At 39.1% G+C, this 20,971-nt stretch overlaps 1 pseudogene; it reads left to right on the forward strand.

The window, feature by feature from the left end:
• The first annotated feature begins 608 nt into the window (after positions 1 to 608).
• LOC143747484 (apolipoprotein B-100-like) lies at positions 609 to 19,204 on the forward strand (annotated as a pseudogene).
• The last annotated feature ends 1,767 nt before the right edge of the window (positions 19,205 to 20,971 follow it).

Genomic DNA, 20,971 nt, shown 5'->3' on the forward strand with positions numbered 1-20,971 from the left:
ATTTACAAGCGTGCAGCTCACAGCGTCTCAGAACAGCTTGATTAACGGTAATTAGCTATGTTTTCATCCAAAATTGTGGATTTAACTTATACTGCCAATGTGTGATAGAAAACAAAATCGTCACTTCCTGGGAAATTGCTGCAAAATATCTGTAATAAAAATGCTGCAATTGGGTAAGAAACTTATGACTCTTTATTTCCGTACATCATAAATTTCTTGGTGATATTAAGTTATCTTGCGTTCTGATTCCTGTTGTTTTCTGAACGCAATCATGTGAGATGCTTCAAGGAGGGAATTAAACCAAATTATTCTGATGACAGACTTTGGCTTAGGCATTTCTGATCAAACCAACATCTGAGATGCTGTGATGTGATTGGTCCGCTGGTTAGTCCAGTTATCCAATCACATCTTCTGTTGAGCCAAGTCGAGTTTTTTTGTTGTGCATAGAGGAATTTATTCTGTAAGTGTTTATGCGTATGTCTTCTTATTGGATAAAAAAAATCCACCTCAATAAGTGCATACTTTTTTTATGAACATTTTTAGAATTTATCTGCATCTTGGGGTTTCCATCCAGTAATATCCCAAAAATAGATGGGTAGAAACAGCTAATGAGACTCATTTCATGGGTTTTACAGGGCCGAGAGGTGCTCATGCATGCTGTTCTGGACAGAGTCGCGTCCGTACAGAAGTGTGTAGCTGCGTATCTCATCTTGATGAAGAACCCCACGCCTGCTGAACTCGCTCAACTGGCAGCGGCTCTCCTTGTTGAGGAAAATCCTCAGGTCAAGAGCTTCATCACCTCTCATATCAGCAACATCTTGAGCTCTACCGCACCAGAGACAATGGAGTAAGTAAAAAAATTATAGGAAGAATAAGAACCTAATCTAATTTTCAGAAGAAAAGGTAATCTTGTTTTGTTTACTCCCTAGCTTGAGACTGAAGATTCGAGAGGCCTTTCAAGGCAATGAAATTGAAATGCTCATGGAACCAAACGAACTCTCTCGGTACTTCAGACTTGGATCTTTAGAGGGAAACATGATCTTTGAATCTCCTAAAGAACTTCCAAGGGAGGTCATGCTGGAGATGACCTTGAATGCTTTTGCGCTTGATTTGGACTTGATTGAGGTACAGAGTTCAATAAAACTCCAACATTTCCTTGATTATGGCCCTATGAAATAATTTTTTTTTGCCAAATTCTGTTTGCCATAATCAACCAGCCCTAATGTCTTGGATTCTTGCTTTCAGATTGGCATGGAGGGAAAGGGCTTTGAGCCCATTGTGGAGGCTATCTTTGGTGACAATAGATTCTTCCCAGATACTATCATGAAGACCACCTTATATGCCACCGACAAGATGCCCGTTGAACTCAGTGAGGTCTTGGACAACATGCTGCCATTCATGGGAAACGATAGGAAGAAGAGACAGGTATTAAATGTAGTGAAAGTTGCAAATGGATGTATTTCTTCACAGCTGGATTCCAATCTCAATCTCTTCTGTGTGCTGTAGGCTTCTCAAAACATAGTCAATGAAATCAGTCATAATGTCAACAAGCTTATCGAGGACTTAAAGGCCCAGGATGCTCCTGAAGCAATGGTGTACCTCAAGCTTCTGGGAGCTGAACTTGGGTATCTTGATACAAAAGATGGCAAGATGATTCACAATCTCCTTAAGATGATCCCCACTGACGTGAGTACAGTTTTACCAACCACAGCTGTCACCACATGGATTCTGTCATCAGAATTAGTAATGCAAACAATGCAGTTGTTATATCAACTTTTTAATAACACATTTATGTTTCTACTCCAATTTGTTGTTGAAATATAAGTAAACGGTGGCTGTACTAAAACTTGTTTTCGTGACAGATTTATTCAAACATACGTTACATAATGAAGACAACAGGATAAGTAAAAATATAATGAATATGTCATATAGTGCAAATATTTATCAAAAGGAATTTTTCTAGCTGACTATCAAGTTTATGGTAATTGAATGGCTTTTCTGAGGTAAATGTAACTACGTGACATTGTTCTCAAACTGTTTTATTGATGTCTTTCTGTGGTTGACACACTGATTACATGAGACATGATTGATTTCAGTAAGGTTTTCTGTTCTTTCTGATTTTCACTGATGTTTATTTGCTAGTAACTAGTAGAAAAGAGGCAGTTCAGTGATCTGTCACCACACAAATCCACATTTATTGTTTGAATTTTGTGATGAAATTGACAAAATTTGAAAGCTGAGACTTTGTTTCTAAACAAAAGTATCAAAGCCCAAAGATTATTTTGTTTATTGGTTGGGAGGCTCTACAAAAAATACGTAGTAAAGTTTTCTTCATGCATCAACAGAGAAAAGCATTGACCAAAAGATTGATCTTGAGATTTAAAGTGAAGTCAATTATTTTATCCTTTAAAACTCATCTTTGATAATCAAAATTATATATTTAAAAAATAAAATCCCGTGAAAATAATATCTTTGTGCCTTAAAAATAGCTTCAATGTAACTCAACACCCTTGTGCCATTTAGTATGGAATCATGAATATGCAGATTAGTCCCCACCTCCACACACTCACATTAAAAATTTGATGAAAAAATGATCAGTATAGATTAAAAATGAGAAATCGACATTGTTAATCCAGCACTAGCGTCCACACAGCTGACATGTTTACCCGTTGTAGTTTATCAACGTTGTGGAACAAAACAGACGCTGAACACGCCATTAGAGAAACGTTAATTAAACGTCACTGTTGGAGTCAATGATTTCTATACTCCAAAACCCTTTGCCCAAAACAACAATTTTCAGTCACTGAAATTTCTTTGCATTACTAATCAGCATTATATTTTTGAAATAGTTCCTCAAAAGACTGCTCTCAACTGTCGACAACGAGCTTTTCCTTCACTACATCTTCATGGATAATGAGTTTTATCTGCCCACCGGAGCTGGCTTTCCACTGAGAGTGGCTCTGTCTGGTACCTTTACTCCTGGAGTCAAAGGAGGATTGACCTTTAATCCAGGCAGGGTGAGTCCAACACACTTCAGTCGTGCACGTGTTATTGTCAACAACAGATTATCTTGCATTTCTACTATTATGCTCTAAGATGTGTTCATGTTTTTGAAAACTGCATTTATTTGATCAAAAATATAGTAAAATTGTGAAATATTATTAAAAGTTTAAATAGCTGTTGTCTATGTAAATATTTTGTACAATGTAATTTATACCTGTGATTAAAGCTGAATTTTCAGCATCATTACTCCAGTCTTCAGTGTCACATGATCCTTCAGAAATCACTATAATATGATGATTTGATGCTCAAGCAACATTTATGATTTCATCAATTTTGAAAAGCATTTATTTGAAATAGAATCTTTTGTAACATTATAAAGTTTTTTTTAATGTCACTTTTGAGCAGTTTAATGCCTATTTGTATAAAAGTATAGTTTTATTTTCACTTTTTAAAATCTTACTTTTTAAAATTTTTAAATGGTAGTTTTTCACGGTTTCCACAAAAATATGACTGAACACTGATGATAATCAGAAATATTACTTGAGCATCAAATCATCATATTAGAATGTTTTCTGAAGGATTATATGACACTAAAGACTGCAGTAATGATGCTGAAAATGTAGCTTTGATCACAGGAATAAAATATAGCTGCAAGCAGCGATTTTTCTCAGAAGTGGCTGTAGCGCAATGCAGAGCAGAAAAAAAACTGCTGAAATTGAACATGCATGGAAAAACAGCTGGTTCAGAAGTACAGGTGAAAATGAACTCAAAATTAACAGAACACAGAATTTTTATACAAAATTCTATAAGTATGAACAAAACACACTTATTTTTAATCAAAGAGGAAGAAAGAATAGTACAACCCTTACTCAGATAATAAAGGAATTGAAATGACGCAACATTACTCACAATTATAATGATAAAGTTTGAGCCTTTAATCTCTGGGTCAGGGTCAACTCAAGTGAGAATCAAGTCAAAATATATGTATATATAAATGAACCACATGTTATATTTTATGAGTTCCTTCTCAGATAGACAACATGTCTGAAACAGAAGCAACTTTTGCACCACTTCTGGCCACAGTACGGCATATGCCGCACAGGATTCAAACCCACAACCTGAGAGGTTCGGGGCTCATGGCACGGGGTTTAGCAACTTGCGCTACTCAGTTGATGCTGACTCGTCGAACTGCAGAGGAGAGCCTTGAGAGGTGTGAGACTGAGGACACAACAGCATTACTTAGCATGTTAACCAGATTAGCATGCTAAGCTAGTTTAATGCTAATGTAACTTTAACAGGTTAACCTGATAGCTGAAGAGCCACATTAGAAAGAATGGCATCTGGTTAGCATGCTAACCAATTAGCAAGGTCAACTTTGAAGACGAATATCTTGGGAACGGTGGTGAATATAAAAAATCCGTTCTGTTCTGTGCGGCTTGGTCCAAAGATCATCTGAGCCAATTTTTTACAAAATTAAGCAAAATTTGTCAACAGTTTTTCATTTGCTTCATTTGTTGGAAAATCGGAATCGGCAAAAACCAAGGCACATAATGGCATAAATCAAATTTTAAACAATGTTTTTAAAAGTTACAAGCATTTTTGCAAAAAATTTGTATCTCTGGAACACAAGGTGACACTGTGTTCAAACTTCTCGGGTACCTTCAGGACATACCCTTGATAAAGCGTACCAATTTTCGTTTCGATTGATCAAAGTTTAGCCAAGATAAAGCCTCAGAACCAATTTTGGGTTGACCTCCTTAAGTTTCTGACATCATCACTTTGAACAAAAATGAATTAAAAAAAAATCTGTTCATTCATTTCTGTGCGGCTCAGTCCAAAGATCATCTGAACCAATTATTATTATTATTATTATCTATAATTTATTTATAAACTTTTTCAAAGCATTAACAGAAAGCTTCATACAATTAAAGTTAGAACTTTCCCCCCATTATAATCCCTTCCCCCGAAATAATTAACCATACATTACATACAAGAAAAGACAACAGTAGTAATAGTAATCACAATTAAATTCAATTTAAAATAAATTTAAAATAAAAAAAAACATAAACATACATAGCCAATAATAAAAATTTCGGACATATTCGTGGTCCGTAAACAATTATAAAACAAAAACCACAATTGGTGGTCATATTTAACATTGATCAATAAGTGGGAGAGTCTTCATCTTCTCAAAATGTGTAAAAACCAATTCTTCTACAAATTTTCGACCGATCCTTTCATTAAATATTTAATTTTCTCTAATTTTAAGTACGTTACTAGATCACATAACCACATTTAGGCTTGAGGCAGGTTTGTTGACTTCCACTCCAATAATATTCTCCTTCTCACTAATAAGGTGGCAAAAGCAATAACATTTTTTACTTTATTTGTCAATCCATGTTCTGGTACTCCAAAAATAGCAACTTCAACACTGGGTTTTAATGTTTTAAATATGAATGTCCAATAGTCACTCAGCTTTTGACAAGCCCAAAACATAAGAAAAATGTCTACCTTGTCACCTTTGCATCAATCACACAAGTCATCAACATTTGGGTAAATTTTTGAAAGTCTGCATTTTGTGTAATAGGCACGATGGAGGTCTTTAAGTTGTATAAGGCTGAGGCGTGCGCAAGAGGTTGATCCATTTACTCTATTAAAAGCCTCATCACAAATTTCATCAGGTATTTCACTTCCTATGTCCTTTACCCACTTACCTCTTATTCTGTCAATTAAAACATCATTTGAGGACATAACCATCTTATTTATTGCTGCAATTTGACCTTTATGAAAAGTAGGAGACAGTAGAATTTTATCCAATAGTGAAGTAGGTGGCAAGTCAGGAAAAGTAGATTTGAAAGTAACGTTAGGTTGGACTGTGACAATTGGAATTTCTCTGAGAGGTCATTAAAACTGGCAAAGGTGTTGTTTATGTAAAAATCACTACACCCGGCCAAGCCTACCCTCTGCCATTGTGCATATGTGAGATCTATTTTACCAGCAGGAAACAAATATTTTTTACGGAGAGGGCTTAGCTTAGAAGAGTTGCTGAGTTTATGCCTTTGTCTAAACTGTGACCATATTTTAAGCGTAGAACGTACTACTGGGCTTGAAGAGTATTTAGAGGGAGAGAATGGTAGCTTCATTGTTATTAGAGCAGAAAGCAATGTAGAAATACAAGTATTTGCCTCCACCTTACACCAGAAGCAATGTAGAAATACAAGTATTTGCCTCCACCTTACACCAATCAACATCAGCGGAAGTATTCCAACAAATAATTTTTTGAAGATTTGCAGCCCAGTAGTAGCCCATAAGATTAGGAAGAACTAAGCCTCCCTGGGGCCTTTGCCTTTCGAGGAGCTCCTTACGAATTCTAGGGTTCCTTCCCCCCCACAAGAATGATAGTATGGGTTTATTTACAAAAAAGAAAAAAAATGTTTTTGGGATAAAAACTGGAAGGGACTAAAATAAGTATTAGAATCTAGGTAAGATATTCAAATTTACTCTGCCTGCTTTTATTTATTTTTTATTTAACCTTTATTTATCCAGGTAAACTGTTTGAGAACCACTTCTCATTTACAAACATGACCTGGCCAAGAGGCTACAGGAATAAATAAGAACATACTGTACAGCTGTACATAGTCAAACACATAACACATAAACAAGCAACTAAATTAAAAAAAGATAGACAACGAAGGGGAAAAAGAAAAGGAATAGAGTGCTTAAATATGTGTGTATAAATATGGTTCATGATTGTCAGCAGGAACAAGAGTCAACTATGTAATTTTCTAGGTTTTGCTTAAAGGTGGAGATTGGGATCAGAGATGTAAGTTTCAGGGTATTTTGTAGTATGTTCCAGTCATGTACTGATGCAAAGCGGAAGGCATTACGTCCAAAGGTAGTAGAAGTAGAGGGGATACTGAATTTAATCAAATTACTTGCTCTTGTGTGATAGGTGTTATGAGCGGCATGAAGTAGGGATGACAAATAGAGACGTGCCTTGCCCAGAATTGTCTTGTATATGAGGAGAAACCAATGATGGAGCCGCCGGGTATAAAGGGAGGGCCAACCCACCAGTTTATACAGGTCACAGTGATGAGTGTGAAAGGGTGCATTAATGGCAAAACGGATGGCTGAATGATAGATTGTGTCAAGTTTTTTTAGAGCCTGCTAGATACAAATGTAATGCATCCCATCTCTGAAGATCACATCTGAACCAATTTTCGTAAGAATTGATCAAAATTTAAAGGAGTAGTTAAAAAAACAGAATACTGTACTTTTCAAAATGGCCACTACTGTAATGGGCAGAGTCTTAATGTAAGATATTGAATGTGATCTGCATAATGAGAGAAATCCAGTGTACTAAGTTTCATTTTTCTAGAACAAAAGGTTCAAAAGTTATAACCATTTCAAAACTGGTGGTGGCGCTATAGAGTTGGTCCTAAAGACTCGTAAATTGGTCCAATAACTATTCTTTACCATCCCTACAAGTGTTGCCAAACTCCATAATTTTAATTTGTTCCGTTAGTTGGGCTGCCATAGACTCCCATTCGGGAGGAATAAGAAAAAGAAAAACTATAGGCGCTTGGCCCCTTATTAAAGTTTACTATAGTATATTCACATAGAAAACAGCTGTTTTACATTGTAATAATATTTTACTTTTTTTTTAATTCAAATAAATACTAAAACAATCTTAATACAAACTTTTGACTGGTAGTATACTAACATGAATTGACTACTACACAGAAGGAATTAGCTTTGACCCTGTCTGCTGGCATTGAGTTTGTGACTGAGATTGGGACTCACTTCCCCGACTATGTTCACTCTGGTCTGGAGATGCACACGAACATCTATCATGAGAGCAGTGTTAGAGTGAAGCTCTCTGTGACTGACAGCAAGCTCAGGCTCTCCATTCCAGCTCCTCGTGGGCCAATTGAGCTCATCAGCATCACGTAAGTGAAACTGGATTATCAATGCATAAAGGATTTAAAAGCCCTTCACATAGGAGTAGGGCTCTGCAATAATGGTTAAACTGATAATCATGATTATTCTCATTTGAATTTTTTACAGTTCATCAGAATTAATACACTTTCATTTGACCAAGAGAGTCAAGTTGATTATGATGTCAAAATTGTGAGATGTAAACTCAATTGCAAGAAAAGAATTGTGATACTAAGAAAAGTCCTTACCTTTATACATTTTATTCCTTAGCAGAAATAAATGGTTGAAAAAAAACAAGTCTGCACCCTGCAACAAAATACTGAGCTATACAGAAGCATAGGGGCCCAGGTTAACAACTATAGCTTGACGAGTACAGTAAAGTGGCTAGGGCATAAACTTGGCTTGTTCAGTTCAAGTCAAACACCCCAGTCAGAATGAACAACCATGCTAAAGGAACATTTTAACTTGATTTTAATAGTGTGGCCCAATAAATAAAACTGAGAACAGCCATGAAAGATCCAACTCCAGTTGAAAATCAATACCAGAGAGACTGTTGGGTTTCATGAAATTTATTAAATTAAATTCACATGACCAGTTTAACTTCTCCACTAGACACCACAGTTTGCCCACTAGAGACAGTTTTGATGGGAGTGTCCCTTCCTGTAGAAGTGGTAGAAGCATTAGCATTTAAATAAGAAATTCACAGTTCCTGAAGTCAGAATACAGCAAGCACTCACTTTTCCGACTGCAGCCTTGCTCACAGGAGCCAGAGGAGGGATGGCACACCGCTGTACTACAGTGGATGAAGATCTAACACAGGGGCAAAGGGTTAAGCCATAGAATTCACTGTAAAAAGCACTAATATTAAGGGTTGAGGTAAGGCTGCAGAGCATACGGTTTCCTGCAGAGGAGCCAGTGATGCTGGATCTACAAATGTGAACATCTTCACAACAAAGCGCTTGTAGTGGGTCGGGAACTGAAGACCAGATGATCCAGACACTGGAACCAATGTGGTCAGGTAACGATCATCCTGGTAAGGGCATCTGAAAGGCAAAGAGGCAGTCAGAAATGCCTTCCAGCACACTAGATGGATAAAGACTGGCCTTACTCACCCATCAACCAGAAGATCCCATTGGGGTAGACTGAGTGGACTGGGGGTTGATGTGGCCCAGCAATGTCCCAGCATCAGGACAATGTTGGGGTCGGTCCTCTCCAAAATGTGCACCTCAACATACACAGGCTCCCGCAGGACTTTTGTAACTGGATAATCAGCATCACTGTAGTAGGACGTGTATGCCTCGTCCCCTGAGGAAGAACGCAGTGTTTAACTAGAAACTGGTTTTAGAAAGGCTTTAGGCATACTCGGGACAAACACTTACCTTCTGCACAGCCTTTGGTGACACATTGACCATTTGCCAGTCTAAGCGCCACCCTGAGGGGTCCAGGAGCAGCTACTGGTGGAGGTGGAGGAACAGTGTTGACCTCCACAACCAGAGCTTCCACAGATGTACCAGAGTACCTACACTGGAAGAGAAGCCTGGACAACAAACAGTGAGCTTGTAGCATTTGTCAATGATTCACATTTACGATAAAGCATACATCACTTACTCAAAATGGCTGTCCCTTGTGATGGAACCAAGTGGTCCGATACCCACTTCATATGAGGAGGTCATTCTGTTTTCATACACCACATATCCACTGTCCTCCTGCAAATAGTAACACTGTTGGCATCCAATCCATTCTAAGCCAAGCAGAATAAAACCACAAGCAGCTACTCGCCATCATGCTTGTGCCACACGCAGTGACAGGGAACTGGTATATAGCAAAGAAAGGTGTGGATCCCACAGGACTGCAAGCTGGATCATTTCCACCCAGGAGACGGACTGAATCCAGGCTCAATCGAGGCAGCGTAACATCTCTAGCCACCACTACCACAAACTGCCCATCTCTTATACACTGGACAGTCACTGGAAAGAGTTACAAGAGCAGGTTATTGTGGAGGATCAGTTTAACATGAATGCCTCTACATTGACTACACTCTTACCTGCCTTCCCATAATAACACTGCTGGCCATTAAAGCAGCAGTTGATAGCAGCACACTCAGCACCACTGATACCAGGTGGTCCACATTGGATCTGCTCATAATCAGCTACAGTACATTTGTCAAAAGGCTCTGCCTGTGCCACTGGCTGCTTAAGTTGAAATTGCTGACTAGCTTGCTGTTGAACCTGCTGAGGAAACTGTTGACTAGCTTGTTGTTGAACTGACTGTTGAAACTGTTGACTTGCTTGTTGAACTGACGGTTGAAACTGCTGAGGAGACTGTTGACTAGCTTGCTGTTGAACTGACGGTTGAAACTGCTGAGGAAACTGTTGACTAGCTTGCTGTTGAACTGACTGTTGAAACTGTTGGCTAGCTTGTTGTTGAGCTGACGGTTGAAACTGCTGAGGAAACTGTTGACTAGCTTGCTGTTGAACTGGCTTTTGTACCAGCTGAGGAAACTGTTGGCTAGCTTGCTGTTGAACTGGCTTTTGTACCAGCTGAGGAAACTGTTGGCTAGCTTGCTGTTGAACTGGCTTTTGAACCTGCTGAGGAAACCACTGACTAGCTTGCTGTTGAACCGGCTGAGGAAACTGTTGACTAGCTTGCTGTTGAACTGGCTTTTGAAACCACTGGTCAGTTTGCTGGAACGTCAGAGCTTGAGGACTCTGGGGCAGATCACTCCACTTCGGAAGAGCATGACAGAAAGCACAGAACCAAACACAAAGTGCCAGAGACTGAACAGCACACCAACTTCTTGCCATTGTTCAACAGCTAGTCACACTGCTGAGATGCTGCCCTTTGGTCTTTTTGTACTCTACAGACTTTGGCTAATTAATGATAATCACTCCCTCTTCATTAACAGTCATGATTATCCAGACTTGTATGAGTGGGAGTTTATGCAAATGGGGCTTTTCATTTGTTCTTAAGATTCAATTTTCCTTTTTTTCCCACCCATTTTGAACATATATTGAATGAACATATTGAGCTGAATTCAGAATAGTTTACTAGTCCTATTTCTGCCGTTCCGAATTCAGCCTTTGTTTTATGCTTCATTATGTGAATATAATAGTGGATGTTTTGGCTATTCTGTATTGTTTTTTTTAAAAACATATCTTGGATTTCTCATGGCAACAGACGTGTATTCAGACTGACTCAAGTGTTTGATATGCAGGATAATGTTGCAATGATATGGAAGCCTTTATCAGCAATAGCTGGTTTATTCCAAAAATGTTAATCATTATAAAGAGAAAGTTATATAATAAAGGCTTTTAATATCCTGCACACACTGCAAGATCATTCAGTATAGCTCAATATTTTATGTAGCAGGCTGCAGACTAGACCTGAAATTGAGGCAATAATTTACCTCAAATTAATTTAAACATGCACATTTATTGTAATTTGAGTCTTGTCAGAAAAGAACAGGATCCGTTAAAGTCTCTCTTCACCAAAACATACAAAATGATTTTGCCTGCGTTCATCACCGTTGTCTCTGGTGGGTAAGAAATGGTCATACAAATAAAACTTGGTTTCACTACCAAAGCATTCATTCTCTAAACTGTGCTTGAATTAAATTATTAGAGTTCTCTTCATGAACTCATAAGGGCTGATCTTGGATGGCCACATATGCAATGCTCTCAGTTAACAACCAATGTGGGTTTCACCAGATTAGGAAAGTACCAGTCTACTGTTAAATAAACACTACTGGGACCACCCAGAAAAAGGTCCTGTCCTTCATCACAAGTTATGTGTAATGCAGTTTGATATTAATTTTGTTCCAGACACTTTCCATGATCAAATGTCACTACAAAAATGGGCAACACGTTACTTTAGACTTCAAAAGAACTTGGGCATGCTTGAGTATCAATACATGTATTTATGTTAGTCCAGCGATTAAGTCAAGGTAAAGACCCAAAAGAATTGCGTAATTTTCAAGCCCAAGCGTTTTTTCCCCCAATGCTTTCCAATCGTTTTTTCCCCCAACCCAACTCTTTCTGTTTTTTTTTTTACCCAAAACAAAAGAGTTTAAGGATTTAAACTCTTGACATCTGGTATCCGCAAGCAGGAAAGCTTGTGGAATGTGGAGGCTTGTTACTAATGCAATATAATGGAAATAATTATTTTTTAGGATGAATAAACAGCAGGCCAATGTCACTGCGTTTATGCTTAATTAATAGACAAGTAAAAATTGTGATCACAATGAAAATATGATTAATCGTACAGCCCTAGAAACAAGTCAAATTATTTTTCATACATTAAATGCTGTTATTTTCCCCCATCTATAGCAATTCTCTACCAAGGCTAAGCCCATTCCTGCCAAGGGCGAGTATATTAATATGAATAAATGCACTGCTTTTTTCCCTGGACTGAAGTACTGTACAGTCCTGAAGTATCCTGATGCAATGTCAAACGATGCTGCCCCTTACTTTCCTCTCACTGGTGACAGCAAGTAAGTGAAAATCATCTATATACTGATATCGAAATATTCCTTTTTCTCAAACATTTCATCCACACTATGAATGTGTTTAGATTTGCTGTTGAGCTCGATCCATCTGAAAAGGTCACAGAGTATATTGCCACCATCAGCTACGCATACGAGGATGAGGCAGACAAAGTCATGTTTAGCCTGATGGCTGAAGGTTGGAGACGGCTTAACAAAATACCTAACTGGAAAAAAAGAGAAAACACCAATGTTTAAAATAACCATCATTTGTCTTTTGCTTACTAACAGGAACATCCTATGAGGCCAGAAATGTAATGATATTAAACAGACAGAAGTACAGCATCTCTGCAGAATTGCTTATCGATACTCTTCAGCTTGATTCTAAAGTTTCTGCAAAACTGAAGCATGTTGAGAAGTTGACTTTGGAAATTGAGAGTGACTTAAAACTCCCAGAGACGACTTCTGTTCAAACACTCATCCTGAAATATGGTACATGTCCAGTAAAAAAGGCCTGTCGTGATTATTGATGAATTGTCTGATTGTGGTTATATGGTCAAATTTAGATATGCGAAATAATTGTGCAGTTTAAATTTCAAATTTCAGTTTGCCATTCAAATAAGGAAATGTAAGACCATGACAGTATAATTCTAGTGAATTATCTCTCTCAAAATATCTATTCTCAGAGAATGAAAAGATTGAGGCTGAATTGAAGTCTGATGTCAGATCTGAGATTCAAAGAATCATTCCCAACATCAATGCTACAGTCAAAAGCCTTCTTGATCGCCAGATTGGCCTGAATGAGTTGAAGGTCCGCGATGTTCTGGCAAAGGCAGTTGCGGTAAGAACTTCCCTCAATTTTTTTTCATCAGCATTTGAAAACACCCAAATAAATAAATGCTTATTAAACTTAAAGTGATTGTTCACCTAAAAATGGACTAAAATTAAGTCATTTACTCACCCTGATGTTGTTCTATTAATGGAGTATACCCTTCTTCCTTTTTCGGACCACAAAAGGAGAACATTTTAAGTTTTAAAAATGAAGTGCTTGCTCTTGTCCAAATTATGGCAGTGAATAGCGACCAGCATCAAGCTTTTTAAAAAAGATGCAAAAGCATCACAGAATGATCCCTTGTGACACGTCACATACTCAAAGTGTTCTGGGGGTTTACGATAGGGTTTGGTGAAAAACAAACCAAAATTTTATGTTTGATTTAACAAAAATCCTGACCTTGGCCGCTGGTCTTCTGTGCTCGACTGCATTCATGAGACTCTTATTAGCGAAGCAGTTCACTCCGACTCACCCAGAGAAACACATGTTGTGAGAAATCAAAATGAATTAGAACCCATTATGAAATACAACACCTATAAATCACAAAAAGTATCCAAGAACTTTCTTTACTGAATCAAATATACCCTCAATTGGAACTCAGTTTGTCTGATGATAGAGGTGAACGAGATAATTTTTTGTTACGACAAACACAAAAAAGTAGGCTACATGGATTGTATTTCATGTCGCTTGATTTCTCACAACCTGTGTGTCGGAGTGAACTGCGTCGCTAATAAGAGTCTCATGAATGCATGCAGTTGAGCACAGAAGATAAGCGGCCAAGGTAAGGATTTTCGTTAAATAATACATTAAATTACGGTTTCTTTTCCACCAAGCTCTATCGTAAAACCCCAGAACACTTGGAATATAAGACATGTGATGCATCGGATCATTCTTTGATACTTTTGTGTCTTTCTATGAAAGTTTTCTATTGTCTGCCATTATATGGACAAGCGAGAGCAGGACTTTTTTTATTCTTTTTTTTGTGGTCTAAAAAAGAAAGAACGGCATACTGCATTAGAACAACAGCAGGGTGAGTATATTATGACTTAATTTTCATTTAAAATGTTCTTTTTTTTTTTTTTTTACACATGTCCAGAATTTGGGAGTTCACACCGTGCCTGTGATCACTCTTCCTGAAAGATTGTTCCTGAATGCGTAAGTTAATGTCACCATATTCACCAGTATTTCAATTCAATTCACAGTTACCAGTTAAAATTAACACATGCTTTTTAAACAGAGAGGCTGCTGTTAAATATCACTTTGGCCAGCATTACTATACCATCACTCTTCCCTTGCCCTTGGGTGGAAAATCCACTAAGGATCTGAACTTTCCCACAACCCTCTCCACACCAAACCTGATTGTACCTCATCTCGGCCTGGAATTTGAATCTGCTAGCGTTAACCTTCCAGAGCTCTTCATTCCTGGGAGTGTGTCGCTGTCTGTGCCGACTCTCGGATTGGTAGAGTTGTCCGGAAAACTAAACAGCAACTTCTACAACTTAGAAGCTGCTGTGTCTGCAGCCAGAGATCCTGCTGAAAGTTATTCTGCTAAGTTTGAAGTCACCAGCACAAGTCCTGTTGACCTCCTCTCCATAAAGGTTGAAGGTAAACCTATAATTGAAGTACCACATGCACTGTATGCATGCACTTGTTTTGGATGGTTGCTATTTGATTGATTTATTTCACAGGATCTGCTCTAGTTGAGACCAAACCTGGCGATTCTCTCAAGGCTAACGTAAAGGCTGTGCTTTGCCACAAGATTATCAATGCCACGATTGGTGTTGAGGGGGAAGTGGAATTTGCTGAAAAACTCAGTGTGAAATCCAAAAGCAAGCTTGAAGTAATTAGCCACGTTGGAGTGCAAATTTCGCTGGAGCACAATGGACAGTTTGGCGTTGATGCCGAGGAGATCTCTGGAGATGGAAACCTGGAAGGATTCTTCAAGGCTGGTTCAGTCCATGGTTCAGGAAACCTTTTGCAATCAGTCTCAGTCCTCCCTTTCAGACAAGAGGCAAAGATGAATTCTTAACTGAAAATAGATTCAAAACTTCTTCAGGCTCAGAACTCCTTTGCTGTAGCCTTTGCCAATGGAGAGCTGATGATTCTGTCCAACAACACAGCATTTGACAACCTTCTAACATTGCTAAACATTGCTAAAATAACCTTCAAGGAATCCCAGCTTGATCTAAATTCTCATACAAAAGCACAGGTTCTTGGCCTGAAGATCCAAAACATGGTTGAGACCAGAGCTGGTGTTGAAGCAGTTAGCATTAAGATAGAGACCTCAACTTATAGCATTGAAGAACGTATCCATTCCCTGGTCACAGGAGCACTGGACATCAGTGGTCTAGCTATTCACAGTGACGCCTCTTTTAAACTCACAGGACACCAAGCTGTCCACAAAGCCATTTTGAAACTCAATAAAGATGGCCTGAGAACCAATGGCACAACCTCACTGCAAAGCCTCCTGAGTCTCCAGGAGCTTAAGCACACCTTCGAGATCACCTACAAAAACAAAACTGCCACTGCTCAGTGCAAAACCATTGGAGAAATCATGGGAAGTCGCATTAACCACAACACTGAACTAGAGATTGCTGGACTTTCCTGTAAAATCAAAAATCATATACGTTTCAACTCAAAATCATTTGATTTTGACACCAACACTGATGGTACAACTATTCCATTCCGGTTCAATTTTGATGCCAGTGTTAATGGTAAGGATGACACATACTTCTTGCATGGAGATGCAAGTCATGATTTTATTGCAAAAGTCTTTCTACAAGCAGAACCACAATCCATAGCTCACTCTCATGAATGCAAGATCTCAACCCACCTTAACCTAGACTACGTCATCAATGTCAACATTAAATCACAATTTGAAAGCATGTCTGACACTTTGCTTATCCCCTCTGAACAAAGGATTAAAGTGAAAATTAAGGCTGAAGTGAACGACTATGCCATTGAACAGAAAATCAGCGCTTACAACAGTCCAGGCCGGCTTGGGCTGGAAGGGTCTGGAAAAGTGCACACCAATCTGTTCAACACTGTCAGCACTTCTTATCAGGACTTTGCAGTCTCTGGCTTCCTAAAGTATGACAAAAGCACCGATACACAATCAATTAGCTTGCCTTTCATTGAAAGTCTTTCTCAAGTCCCTGACAACATCAGAATAACACTCGTGAGCATGGGCGAGACCATGAGGAAATACATCAACCGAGAGGGGATTGCTTCCAAAATTCAGGACATACCTCATCATGTAAGTGACTTTGTGTCCAATTTGAACTTTGAGAGAAGAGCTGTGCAGCTGAAACATGCCTTGAAAACTCTATACCAAGAGAATACATTAAAGCTGAAATGTCTGATCAGTGCATTGGACAAATTAGCGAGTGATATGTTCAACCGTTTCAGTGAGGCTTTGGATATTTTGGGCGAATTGATTGTAATGGGTATGCATATTGACTAAGTTGTTGAAACCCTACCAAAGCACATCAAGGTTTTGATATTTTCCATCATTGAGGATGTACAAAACATTCTTAGCTTGATCAAGACCCAAGGTTACACAAAGCTGAATGAAATCTTCCATCCTGCCAGTGCTGTGAACAAGCTTGACAGTCAGATTCCTGCAATTTCGACATCTCTTCTAGTGCCATCTTTTGGAAAACTGTATGGTGAATTCATAATCAGCAGCGCTCTCTACAACGCCAGAACCTCTGCAGAGTTCAAGAACGGCTCAAAAGAGATACCCTTTTTTCACAGCTTGCTTTAACTCTAAAGGAACCTCTGCAAACCTCAACATTCTGAGTTACGATCTAGAATCTACAGCACAGATATCGATCCCCGAGACGAGTCCTGTAATGGTGTCTGAAACTTTCAAGTTAACACACATTGAATTGACTTTAGACCAACATGCATGGTTGACTCTGAATGGATCTGCCTCTAACAATACTTTCTTTCTTGAAACTTCATACAAGAACCAGGTGAACATCCCCTCGCACTCACTGTCTGGTGAAGTCATGCTGATTCAGAAGGCTATAGCTTGCCAGGAGGATGCTGCATTCACACTGACAGTTAAAAATGAAGGAACTGGCAGATTTGCCCTTTAAGACTTCTCTGAGGAAGGTACCCATGAGAGTGACCTGCATTTGAACATGGGCCTTGGCGCCGCCAAGCTGTCTTTTACTGGCCACACTGATAGTGATGCTTTGCAGATCAAGATGAAGATGAAAGTGAATGCTGATGCTGTTGCTCTAAGCCACCTTGAATTCAATGCTAGTGTTGATACTGAGTCTCCGTTTATCAAGAACAGTTTTCTGGTTACTTCTGGGAAGGCTCGCTTGGGCGATATGATGGTGGAAATCAAGGCATCCCATGTCACATCGGTTGTCGGAGCTGTCAGTGGTGTCCTCTCTAATGCCGCCAACATCATAACTTGTCCTAGTAAGGTTGCTATTGACTTTCAGAACAGGGGTATTGCTAAGATCAACCTCTTCGAGTGTTTTTCAGCCGATGTTGATGTCCAGAAAGACTACGCTGTTACCTTCAACTCTGACATGCAAGAAATCAGCAGTGTGGTAGTCGCCTACTTAAACAATTACAACTACAGCCATAACTTCACAGCCAGCAATAATAAAGCTGAGATGGGTATTTACGCTGTTGTGAATAGTTTGGCCAGCTTTGGGTACTTAAATGCTGCAGAAATGTTTGTGCCAGCCATTTTCAAGATTCCATCAATCAGAGAGCGGAACTTGAATGATAATACTGGCCTATGGCGTGACTTTACCACAAACAACCAGCCTGTTGATCTAAGAGCCAAACTTGTCTACCAGAAGAGTTGGTTTGCTCCTATTATTGATTTGGGTCTGATTGTTCCTTCATTGGGTAACCTGGTCTCTGACGTGTCTTTCAAGTCCTCTATTCTCAACTTCAATGCTAATGCAGGTATTTATCCGAAGGATTACTGGATGCGTATTAGTGCCACAACTGCATCCGTGTTTCAGGGATTGAAGGCCAAGCTTGATGGAACCACTAGCCTGACCACAAAAAGTGGATTGAAATTGGCCTCTTCTTTGTCTTTGGAGAATGCCCACATTGGCGGTAATCACGAGAGTACCTTGACTCTGCAAGAAATCTATGAGGCTGTATTGTCTGTGGACACATTTGCTAAGATTAATCTGACAAGGTTCACTATTGATGCTACTCATCAACTTTCTGCGGACACCAAGGCCCACCCAAAGGCAGCATCAAACTTAAAGATCAAGTACACTTTTGATCGTCCAGATTCAGAGGCTGCTGGACATGGAGATGCTGAGAATACCTTGAAGCTGGATGCAACTCTTTCCTTTATCTCTATTGAGTCTGCAACCCAAATAACCACAGATGCTACATTGCCTGATGATATCAAACTTAAGGGGAAAATGGATAATCAAGCTAACATCTATGTGAACGCTGATGGTCTGAAATCCAATCTGAAGACTACTGGAAATGGTTACTTTGATTTTAAATATTCCACGTTTGGGTTTGACATTAGTGACCAGCTGACCTGGGAGGGAGATCTTGACCGTATTTATTCTTTGCTAGAAATCAATTCAAACTATACATATATCTATTACAATTATACTGAAATTGCAATAAACCACACTGCTCTTGGTAAAGTTGAACTGGTTCCCCTGAGCACCCTCTTGGCTGCTGTAGACATATACTTGACTCAGCCAAGTCACAGTGATTTTGATGTAAGAGATACACAAAGAGGATATATTTTATCATGGCATGGGTTCAATAGCAAAAGAGAGATTTTCTCCCGTTGGTACAATTCTAGTACAGCAATAACAGTAGAGTATAGTGATTTACCCGTCCTAAAGGGTGTGTTTGGGTTCTCTTCTAATCTCACATCTCCATCTACACTTCAGGAGTATCAGGGTGAATTAAGTGTAAGTCTAACTGGCTTCAAATAATTATTTCACCCATTTCAACATTAATCTTTATTGAAAGTGGGTCATATATGTTGTCGAAATGTAAAATAAATTTTGAATTTGGTGCCCTCTTGAGGAAAGACAGAAAATAACTTTAGGGCGCATTTGTATGAAAGACAACAACTCCCACAATGCACCACATTGCAAAGGTCCGCAAGCCACTCCCACTAATCCAGAACAGCGCCTATGAGGTATCCGCCTATCCGAGAAATCACACAAGGATAGCTGCCACCAGAGCTTGAAATTCATTTCATTTGAAATGGTGAATTATTGCATGATAATTGTTCCTCCATCAGCCTCAGCTGCTCTTCGCTATATTGCGGCTCGTAAAAGTAGCCACGAACGTCTGATTCGAGCATCAGACTTTCAAAATCCTCTTCTTCCATATCATATTGAGTAGCTGCATTTCGCCATTGTAACTTCACATCTGAATTTAATATTTCATTAAAGGATTGATTTCAACTAATCATTGGGCTTTATTTAATGAATGCTTTCTCACCTCAGGCCTCATAATCAGTGACATGAACAGATCCAGAATAACTTTAAAAGTCACTCACAAGCACAATGATGTAAACATGTTTGTTCAGTGATTGAAACCCTGAAATATTGCTGGTCCCATTTAAACACTACAATAAATGGATCACTTTACTATATAGACTCAACTCATCTTATTGATCTAGGCTACTTCATTGCCAATTTTACATTAAATTGTACATTAAGTGATGTTCATTGTTTATTTAATTGACATTCATATATTTAGTATAATTTTACCTTTGCAAAATAAAAAAGGATAAATATGACTTTTGGCAAAAGTTAGTTATTAATATTTCCAAGTTAAATGTTTTTTCTTTTGTAGTTTTTATATGAAAATGTAATAACTCCAGCATTTAAAGAACATGATGCAAATAGTGAACCGAAAAACAATATTTCCTCGACTAGATCTTCTGACCGGAAAATTTTCTGTTTTGAATTATTAAAAATTAGCCTACAGCTTCATCGGAATGGTACCAAAATATGTGACTTTTATGGCATTTGGAATGTGAACACACACAAAATAATTGAGGGCATGATTCGAGCAGGCTAAGGGGTCGTAAAAAAAGCGACCTATTTTAGCGACCTTGCCGCTGGTGCCACTTCTCGTGGGCGTTGAGTCCGATCCTTGAGCCGCACACTCGACCGCAGATGGAGCAGGGGAAACCAGACACCAGGGGGGTACCAGCCGTCCACTGGTGTCTCTTGATGCGCCTCTCGGATCGTCGGTCTTGGTTGGTTTGATGTATTTGAGAGATTGCAGTTGCACAGGTGACATGCCAGGCAGGTCTGTCGAGTGCCAGTGATTCAAGCTGCGTGGGGGGAATGTTCGCTCTCTTTAGGATGTCCCTGGTGTAGTCCTTAAAGCGCTGCATTTGCCCTCCAGAGGACGCTTTGCGCCCATTAGTTGACTGTAGAGGACTTGACGGGGCAATCGGTGTTCAGGCATGCGTATGGTGTGCCCTATCCAGCGCAGATGTTTTTTGGCAACAGCTGCTTCCATACAGATTGAGTCAGTGTTGCTGAGGATGACTGTATGGGGGATTCGGTCTTCCCAGGACAACCTGAGGATCTTCTGTAGGCAGCGAATATGGAAGGCCTCTAGGTTGATGATGTGCTGGTGGTATGGGGTCCATGACTCTGCCCCGTAGAGCAGAGTAGAGACACATACCGCATTGTAAACAGCAACCTTGGTACTGACCTTCAGGTTACGGTTTT

This window comes from Siphateles boraxobius, unplaced genomic scaffold (assembly GCF_051911475.1).
Source record: "Siphateles boraxobius isolate OS27281-9 unplaced genomic scaffold, OSU_SipBor_1 222, whole genome shotgun sequence".
In the NCBI taxonomy this organism is placed as follows: Eukaryota; Metazoa; Chordata; class Actinopteri; order Cypriniformes; family Leuciscidae; genus Siphateles; species Siphateles boraxobius.